General features: G+C 39.5%; 1 protein-coding gene and 1 pseudogene across 2 annotated transcripts in view; one reads left to right on the forward strand and one right to left on the reverse strand.

Annotated features, from left to right (window-relative positions):
* Nucleotides 1-10627, reverse strand: part of Prkg1 (protein kinase cGMP-dependent 1) — a 1194975-nt gene that overhangs the window by 528854 nt on the left and 655494 nt on the right. The gene's annotated exons all lie outside the window — the stretch shown is intronic.
* On the forward strand, nt 4407-4913 carry LOC116103729 (annotated as a pseudogene).

Raw genomic sequence — 10627 nt, forward strand, 5'->3', positions numbered from 1 at the left:
GTGCTGGGATTAAAGGCGTGCGCCACCACCGCCCGGCCGCCAACCTACTTTTTGATCATTCTTTGCTCAAGTAAACAATGAGGTTGGGGTTATATGTACAGTTTTTGTTTTCCTTTCAGATCCCCAGTAATTTTTCTCAACTAGATAAGATATAATAAAGACTTTGAAATGCTCATAATTTCAGGAAAAGGGTTACTTTTCATTTTATGTTTTTTTTTGTTTGTTTTATTTTGTTTTAATGTTGTTGGTCTATCAGGGTTTTGCACCAGAATGCTCTGTGACTAGAAATCCTCCTATGTGGCGATAATGACTGCCGGGAGCCTGAACCATTGACATTTAACTAGCTAGGTTTACAGAAGAAATACATTTTTATGTTAATGCCACTTAACTCAAATGTAAATTTAAATAGGAAAGTGAGTCTAGTTGCTATTTTATTGGGTAGTGCAAGCGTTTGGTGGCTTTTTGTTTATTTGTGTTTGTGTTTCAGTTGTTTGTTTTTTGACAGAGTGTCATGGAGTACAAGTTGGTATCAAATTCTCTGTTTAATTGAAGTTGGCTTTGAGCCCTTGCTCTTTCTACCTCTACCTTTCCAGGTCCAGGTTACAGGCTTGTACCACTACAGTTGGCTGCATGGTAGACTCAAGTCTTAGTGACCTTCTGGTCCCACATTCTCTCTGACACAGTGACTGCAGAAAGGACTGGAAGTGACAGGCAAGGAGTATGGAGCTTTCAGAGCAAGGATAGATGGCAAATGTTCATTGGCTTGTAGTTTTCTAGAAGGAAATGGCTTTCTCTGGAAAACCTCATAAAGAATTCTATATTCTTACAGTCATCAGAAAGAGGTTCTTAGGGAAAAAAACACTTCAAAAAAAAAAAATCCAAATTCATCCCAGATCAGTGAACTTTAAGTACTCGTACACAAGAAACAGAAATCAAGGGGCCAGAAACATTTGACTGAGGTTACAAGTAAGTAACTATGATCCTTTGGTCTTAACTTGGTAAATGCTTCCAAGTGTGTGGTTGCTCATCTCTGGTCTAGATGCTGCAGAATCCAGGGCTTGGAACGGCTAAAGCAGCATCTCAAGTAAGCTAAGACTGAATGTTCCTTTAAACTTTAAGTATTTTAAACTTAACAGTGTTTAGATTTCTTCCCTTTGCTAGATTATGTCTTGGCTTGAGAAAACCTGCAATTTTATAACATTTCACGTGTTGCTTACAGAGTCAGTCCTTTTCAACAGGAAAAGGATGACACAGTAGCTCCTATCCACCCACTCCTGCTGTCAGTTCAAACGCCCTACTCTACCACCTTACACACGTATTCCAGCCTTTCCCAGATACTTTAGAATACCATGGCCTTGCTAGAGCAGACACCCTTGAAGGCCTTTATTATTTCCGGGCAGTGTAATGATTCACACATTGTCTAGTAGCAAGATTGCAAGAGTTGCTGGTAGTTTTCTTCTCACTATAAACCATTCTGCCTTCTTCTCCTGAAGCAGAAACGTTATAGAGTTTCCATTTTCAGACCTTTCAGAAGTGTGTACTTCAGAAAGAAAGACAGACAGATAGACACACACATGCACCTACGCACATGCACACACACACACACACACACACACACACACACACACACACAGGACTAAACTGAAAACTATACATACTAGCTTAAAATCTGGCCATTTTAATCTCTGCACTTCCCTCTTTAATCCTCTTTCTTCCACATTAAAATTTATGAAATTAGAGTATGTCTTAGGATCTACATGGAAAAGAACCTTGCTAGACTTTCATTAGAAAAGTCAGTTTCAATAACATTATTATTGGCCAACTAGAGAAATTATGTTTTAGTGATGTTAGACTATTTTGGCTCTTCTAAATTCTCACCTCAGTTTAATTACTGTCATTGTAAGTAAAAATTCAACTTATATATTTGAATTCTTAATCTTTTAAAATGTCCTTAGGAGGATTACATTGCTGAGCAGTTTTGAAATGTAAAGTTATTTCTTATTCAACAGTCTGCTTATCCTTCAACAGATAATGTAATTAAGGGAAGAAGCTGCCAGATTTCTCTTAAATCAAAAAAAAAAATGTTGTACTGGAGCTAAATTGACTCTACATTCAATACCACTAGCATTCTTAGAAAAGAAACAAAGAGGGGGTGGAGAGGTGGCTCAGTGGTTAGGAGCACTGACTGCTCTTCTAGAGGTCCTGAGTTCAAATTCCAGCAACCACACAGTGGCTCACAAACATCTGTAATGGGATCTGACATCTTCTTCTGGTGCATCTGAAGTGCCGTTATTTAAAATAATAAATAAATCTTTGGCCTGGAGCCAGCAGGGCCTGAGTGAGTGGGGCCAACTAGAGTGAGCAGAGGTCCTAAAATTCAGTTCCCAGCAACCACATGAAGGCTCACAACCATCTGTACAGCTTCAGTGTACTCATATACATAAAATAAATAACTAAATCTTAAAAAGAAAAGAAAAGAAAAGAAAAGAAAAAAAAGCAAAGAGACAGAAACACAAGGAGACGGAGATACAAGTGGTAAGTGCACAGAGCAGAGCCTGCTGAGGACTCTGACAGTGCCCTGAAGCTAGGAGGGAAGCCTAGAGCATGTGCTCCTCTAGGAATATCCCAGGGCACATGGCCCTCACAGCCTCTTCAGCCGCCAGAGCTTCTGGAGAATACTTTTCTCTATTTGAAGCCTTTTCTATTTGTCAGAACAGTCCTAGGAAATATACAATTGATGTCATGGGAACTTCAGTTTGATTGCATCTCACAATAACCATGGAAGCTCCAGGACACTGTCATCCTTCAGCTGTAAGAAAACAGCTCTTGATTTAGCACTGTTTACACAACTGTGTTAAGAATTAGAATAAAACACCTTATAGTCCATACAGCAGGTTCGGCTGCTATAGCTCCCCGATTAAACTTCTAAAAATAGACCACGGGTAGGATGCAATAATCCATAAAATACCTCTGACCTATAACATACAATGGGAATTAATGGAAATTAAATTAAAATGTCTGGAGTCAAACTGTCTAGAACAACAAAAAGGACACAGTCTAGTTATTAAGTATAAAATAAAGTCCAGGATGATGACATGATTAGTTAAGAGATTGGAAGAGTTGGTCAGACTGGATTGTCGAGTGTCATTCTGGATGACGATACTTGTGCCAATTCAGTGGAAGTTTTGTGGATTTTTGTAAATGCATGTTGCATTTTTGTAAATGCTTGGTGTTAAAAGAATGGGAATTGAGTTTTAAAGGGCCAAAGCAATAAAGAAGAATAATGGAATATGAACCATAAAATCAATATAAAAGGAGAATGAGTAGAAGGACTGTAGGGTTGATGTAAGGCTGAGCATAATATTGGCACTATGATATCAGACTCCCAGTTCCAGAACTGGGAGAAAGGTACTTTTCCTGTTCAAACCGTCTAGTCCAGTGGTTCTCAACCTCTGGGTTGAGACCCCTTTGGGGTCACCTAAGACCACTGGAAAACACAGATATACATTATGATTCAAGACAGTAGCAACAAGTTATGAAGTAGCAACAAAATAATTTTATGGTCGGGGGTCACCAGAACATGGAGAACTGTGTTAAAGGGTCAAAGCATGAGGAAGGTTGAGAACAACTGATCTAGTTGTGGTGTTTTGTTAAAGCAGCACAAAGGACCAATCTATTATAGGATGATATTCAGCTACTTGATGTAAAGACTAAGAGCAGGTAGAACATAATTCTGATTTTACATGAAACATTGAGCCTCAAATTATTGTAGATCACATTAAGCGAATATATTTTTTCCCAGTTATATCATGGAAATAATATCTCCCGCAATGCAATATTATTTTTAGGACACATAAGAAGATGTTAGCACTTCTTTTTAAGGAAGCCATTAATTATTTGGGGGATGTAGTAGCTATACTAAAGCGCTCATTGGATTGAGATGCTCAACAACAGGATAGGAGCCATTGAGGAGATGGACTTTGTTGCTCTCTTTAGAAACACTCCAGTGCTCATAATTGCTTCTCACACTCATTAAAAAACCCTTAGTTTTGGGTATAATTATAATGGTCCCTACCAGATGACCCTGATAGTTTATGATGTTACTGTAAACTAGGCATCAGCTGAGTTCTTTGCATACATACTCATGTTTAACCTTCAATACTTCACCACAGGGTAGTTATTATATGCTTGCAGCTGGAAAACACGGAGGGCCAAAAGGTTAATGAATTTGATCTGGACACTCTATTTTCTCTACCTAGCGTCATCTAGCTAGCTATTTCTCGACCTCTCGGCCACTTTATGAAATAAGTTGTTTTAAAGCTGCAAAGATATAAATAAATAAACAGATCAATTAATTAATTAAATTGAAAAACCTTTCCATATCTGGCCAACCAGGAGATGCTATCATGGGAGTTGACATTACTCACAACAAAGACAAAAACGTTTCCAGCACCAGGAGTCCTAGAGCTATGACATCTACCTGTGGCTGCTAGTCAAGCTGCACAGGTTTCTGGCCAGGCTTAACCTTCAATCAGGTTGTGCTAAAAGGGTTATTTATAAATTATACCACCTCTGTCCCTGCCCCAGATGAGACGAAAGATGAAGCTTCCTGACTGGGGTTCTGGGGGTGGATACAGATGACGTAGGAACTACAAGCATCCGAGCTAAAGGTGTGTGTGCTGTGGGTGAGCAGCCAGGCCCACAGTCTCCGCCATGAGGCTGAGAGTAACATCTTCATCTACCGCCAGCTGGCCCTGGAGTCCTCCAAGGGCCTTGGCCTCATGCTCATGTCTGGCTCTTGGAAGGGCCTAGAGATGTGTTGCTCTTTTGCCCCGGCTTCAGGAACCCCACACAGCCACATGAAATCTTATGTTAGATCTAAGGGCCAGAACTTTGAGCATGCCAGAGGCTGAAGGGACCAGCAGCAGCTACAAAAACTAACCTTGGATCTTACTGTTATAAAAAAAGGTTTGGATGCAAAACCAAACCAAACTAAAAACAATCACAAAGCTAATACATATAGTTTCAGGATGCCTTTACTCAATTTTTCCTTATTGCTTAACGTTTTCAGTACCAGTATTAAGAATTCTAAGTTCTTGGACCCTTGGAGGCTTCCAGAGACTGAGCAACAAACCAAAGAACAAGTGCAGGCTAGACCTAGGCCCCCCTGCACACATGTAGCAGGTAAGCAGCTTGGTCTTAACGCAGGTATCCCAACAACAGGAGTTGTGGGGGAAGGCCACTGTCCTTGAATCTGTTGCCTACCTTCGGATCCCATTCCCTTGGCTGGGCACCTTATGTGGCCTCAGTGGAAGAAGATGGACCTAGTCCTGCAGCAACTTGAGCTGCAGGGGAGTGGAGGGTTGCGGGGTAGGGTACAGGTGGAGGCTGCGGGGAGGTATGTGTGGTGTGATACCTAGAGGAGGGCTGCCCTTTCTCAAAGGAGAAGGGAAGGGGAGAATGGGGAGAGGATCGGTGCGAAGGGGTACTGAGAAGAGAAGGGGGGCTGATATTGGGATGTAAAGTGAATAAATAAATAAATGTGAATAAATAAATAAATAAATTTGATTTAAAAAGAATCCTAAGTAAAGGATTTAAGTATACTAATCTATGTCATAGAACTTTCTTTCTTTCTTTCTTTCTTTCTTTCTTTTTTTTTTTTTTTTTTTTTTTTTTTTTTTTTTTTTTTTGGTTTTTTGAGACAGGGTTTCTCTGTGTAGCCCTGGCTGTCCTGGAACTCACTCTGTAGACTAGGCCGGCCTTGAACTCAGAAATTCGCCTGTCTCTGCCTCCCAAGTGCTGGGATTAAAGGCGTGAGCCACCACCGCCCAGCTAGAACTTTCTTTCTCCCCGCTAACATTCTTTTCTTTCATAGGTCTCCATGTTTGCACATGGCATTTAGTTTTCATGTTCTGTTGAGACTCTTTCAAACATTTCCTTGGTCTTTATTTTACAACTGTGGCTGCTTTCCTTTTCCTTTTTCCTTTTTCTCTTTCTTTCTTCCTTCCTTCCTTCCTTCCTTCCTTCCTTTCTTTCTTTCTTATTTAGTTTTTCAAGACACGGTTTCTCTGTATAGCCCTGGCTGTCCTGGAACTCACTCTGTAGACCAGGCTGGCCTCGAACTCAGAAATCCGCCTGCCTCTGCCTCCCAAGTGCTGGGATTAAAGGCGTGCGCCACCACTGCCTGGCTTTTTTCTTTTTCTTTTTCTTTTATTTTAGAGACAGGACCTTGACTGTCCTGGGATTTGCTATGTAGACCAGGCTGGCCTCGAACTCAGAGATCTGCCTGCCTCTGCCTCCCAAGTGCTGGGATTAAAGGCGTGTGCTTCCACCTCCTGGCCAAGATTGTTACTCTTAAAGACAACAGGGTAATCCAGAATGTCTCTAGGTTTAGTAACAATTTCTTTCTGTTTGACTGAGATTAGACATTTTTGGGTGCTCACCCCCTACCTGCACGATATATGAATGTGATTGATGGCACTGTGTCCTCATGATGTTGAGGTTTCTTACTACTGCCCCCTGATGTTAATTTGATCATTTTGTGGAGGTGTTATCTGCCAGTTTTCTATTATAAATGTCACTAATGAATATCACTTGATGAGACATATTTTAGAATCATGAAAACACCTGCTAAGATTAACATCTATTGCTGAATATTATCAATAAAAATTAGTCCTAGGTATTATAAAATTGTAATTTGATTTCTATCATTCCTTTTACACTTATTATTAAGAAATAAATTCAATGAAAAACTCATCATTTATCTCACTTATAATGTAAGCAAATATTGACGTGGACATAGATTCACTGATAGTTCCTACAATCATAGATTTACTTGTGATTATTTTGGTATTCAAAGAATCTAAAATGTAGTCATTGATATCTCATTCAAATTTCTGTGCCTTTTCATTATGCCACTGCATATATCAACTATATGAATAAATGCATACTAGCTAAATATGTGTAACATACATGTATATAAGTATATTACATAAAAATCAATTAAATATCCCTTGCAGTTTTTGAAGACAGGGTCTCACTATTTAGTCTTGGCTGGCCTTGAAGCCAGAGCACCTCCCTTGGCCTCACACAGGTTAGGATTAAAGGCATGTACTACCATGTAGGGCTTAGGTTAGCACCTAACTTCTGCAAAATACAAGAGAACATGGGCTCTATTGCCACTTACCTGCCTAGACTGAAACAACAACCACTTTTATACAATGCTGTTGGCTCTTTCTCACGGTGAAATGGTGTTGGGAGAGTAAAATGTGGGGGCTAAGTTGTTGCTATAACTTGATATGTTTTAAGAAATGAAAACTAAAATCTGATCCGTTGATTCTGCCTTTGGGGCCAACAGTCTTAGAAGTGACACCTGCTCACACGAGAAGGTCAGAGTTCATCCGGTGGTGGTGATTTTCAGGTGACTCATAACCACCACGGTGTGAGAGGGTTCTGTGCTGCCCACGAAGGGCTCTGACCACTTTGTCTCTGCTGCTTGACTGGTTTACACAAATCAACAGAATTTGGATTTTATTCATGGATCATTTTTGCTGGCCCACAATAACAAGTTCCATGATTACAAAAAAAAAAAGGAAAAAAAGAATACACACATGCCACACCATCAGAGCGCTATACAATCTGTGAACGAGACTAACCCCCATCCCTGCTTTCAGTCCCAGTTCGGCTCTGACTCAGAACACAGCCTGCCAATTTAGACTCATTAACCTTCTCGACACACTTCCTTCAGCAGAGCATAAATAAGTTTGACTCTGACTTGAAGTTTCCTGTGCCAGATTTCAGCTCCAGCTCCCTAGCTGTAGGCACCATCCTTTTCCCTCCCATTTGCTAGAAGCAGGAAAATGGCAGCAGATTTGAAATTTAAATGACCTCAGGCAATGTGTTGACCTAAATTCTCTGTCAGTGATTTAAGAGGCATTCGATGGCTGTAGGCAGGAACAAAGACAAAGCTGGAAAATTCTCCCCATGAATAATCTCAAGCAACTTCAGGGCCAGATTTTGTCTTCGGGTCCCTGCACATGGTTCAGTAATGTTTTCATCTTGGGGAAATCAACAGGACCTCTGCGCTGTGAGCATAATATTGAATTCCAAACAGTCACTGTTTAGGAAAAGACAGATGATGCTGGAACCTGGGAGCTCCGAAGGATGTAGTGAGCAGAAGAGTTGTACAACAAAGACAAATAAATCTTAATAAAATGATAGCATGGTAAATAATATAAACAGCATAGGGAGAAGAAGTCTAGGTGGGCGGGATCCCTGTACTGGTCAACTTCTGGGATGCTCGCTTGGTGGGATGAGTGTTTAGTAGTCCTTCTGGAACCCATCATACATTTTGAGCTCTAAGCATATGGCCCATACAGGGACGGAACGCTATCCTACCATTTTCTTCAATGAAAGATGTTCCATACAATATGGAATCATCCTTATTTCACACCTTACAGTCAACAACAGAAGCAGAAACTTCTGAGCCAGCCTGAGTAGATAGAGCAGGATCTATTCTAACAGAATAAAGGCTGAACACATTTTATATATAAAAAAATGCTTTCACATTATTCTATTTGATATCGTCTTAAGCAATCATAACCTAGATAATATATTTGAAAAGCAGAAGAAATTCTTTCACAGAGGCTTACAAGAAGAATGTGCTTATGAAATGTGTCAATAGGCATAGGCAAAGCACGTCGGTGCGTCATTTTTCCTGTTATACTGATATAAAATTAATTATGCTTGATAGCTTAGCTATTGGGTATTTTTGTTGGTAATATGAATGATGCTTCAAAAGACCTCTTGTGAGCTACATTTAACAACAGCTTCTAGTAATCCAGCCCAGGAGCCGTAAACTGTGCCTGATCACGCCTGTCTACTATGTGGGTGGATTTATGATATGAAGACTCGCCCAGCACAGCACGGAAGTTGCAGATATTTCATGTCCAGGGTAAGGAGTGTTCACAGCACATTGTTTCACTGCAGAGCTTCTTAGAACATTGTTTCACTGCAGAACTTCTTAGAACATTGTTTCACTGCAGTGCTTCTTAGAGGAGAATAAAAAGATGCATCCAAATACTGTTATTAACATGGAGCTGAAAGGCTCAGGACCATGTCGCTGGCTTCACTAACTCAGTACTTTGGGTAGCCCTCTCTGGTGCTTTTCAAAACACTAAAGAATCTCTAAATGGAATCCTTCCATTTCATTCCCAACTGGTTATTGTTTGTTCTTCTTGTGAGTTTATTTGCATTCTTTTTGGTGTCAAAAAAAAAAGCAAAGCAAAGCAAAACAAAGTCAAGCTGTCACTTCACAGAGCTGGGATTGTGTGAGTCTAATGTCTAATCTATGCTTAAGCAAAAGTGGTTGTGTCCTCAGATGTTTTTTATTTGTTTGTTTTGTTTGTATTTTTTTGGGGGGGTATTTTGTTTTCAAAATAAAGAGGAGTTAGGGCTAGGGAACCAAAACGGATAGTACAGCACTTACCCCATACCCCATAACAAATAAAACCTGTCCCATGATACGTAAACAAGAGTCTGATTTGACAGTCATGTCTTTTGAATTCCAAGTCTTCTAAGACTATTTATTTAGTTTCACACAAAAGTAAAGATATGATGATGATGATGATGATGATGATGATGATGACGACGACGACGACGATGATGGCGATGATAGGGGCAGGGTCTTATGTAGCCCAGGCTAGCTTGGAACTTCTCTATCTATCCAAGTATGACCAGAGACTCCTGATTTTCCTGCCCCAGATCCAAGGTACTTGGATTATATGTGTGTTCCACCATACTCAATGTACATGGTGCTGGGAGAGACAGAGCACAGGCCTTCAGGCATGCCAGGGAAGCATTGCTGGGCTACCTCCCAGCTACTTTAACTTTCAAATAATAAATGCTCAGTGATCATTTCTTCCTAGTGTTGTCTTATACCTACCCACCTGCCACTAAAACAGACTCATAAACAGCTCTAGCTCTCTCCTCTTTCATTTGCCAATCAATCAATCAATCAATCAATCAATCCACTCCTTTCTTCTTCCAAAATATAAATATGTGAGTTCATGGACAATATGTTTTACACTTTAATCTTTTTTCTTGAATTTAAGATTTTTTTTTCAGATCATACATTGTAAAGCTGGACCTGAATTTTTTGTTTTTTAAGAAAGAAGAATGAGAGAGAGGTAGAATGAAGAGTACAAAGAGAAATGGAAGAAATACAAACTGTTGAAATAACACACACCCAAAATTGCAAAATTAATTTCCTAATCTTATTTCCCTTCCTATCTTGAGACTAAAATGTCTAAACAAACAAACAAAATGCCCCAATAATTACAAAAAGAACCTTGGTTTACAACAGACAAAAATGTACACAGCATATTTGCTTAAACTAAGTTTTGCCTATGGTTAAATAATAGCTTTTTGGTCATTTGGTTTTTAAATCAGGTTTCTTAGAGTTAGACATGAAAATTACATCAGACACAATCAGCTAAATGGCAATCTGATATGTAGACTTTAACAATTTTTTTCTATTAATTACATTTAACAAGGCAATGTAAAAATGGTTTCATTACTTGTAATCTTGTGTGGCAAATGAGAGATCTTATGGTTGTTTTTTTTTTTT

The sequence above is a fragment of the Mastomys coucha genome, unplaced genomic scaffold (genome assembly GCF_008632895.1).
Source record: "Mastomys coucha isolate ucsf_1 unplaced genomic scaffold, UCSF_Mcou_1 pScaffold21, whole genome shotgun sequence".
Taxonomy (NCBI): Eukaryota; Metazoa; Chordata; class Mammalia; order Rodentia; family Muridae; genus Mastomys; species Mastomys coucha.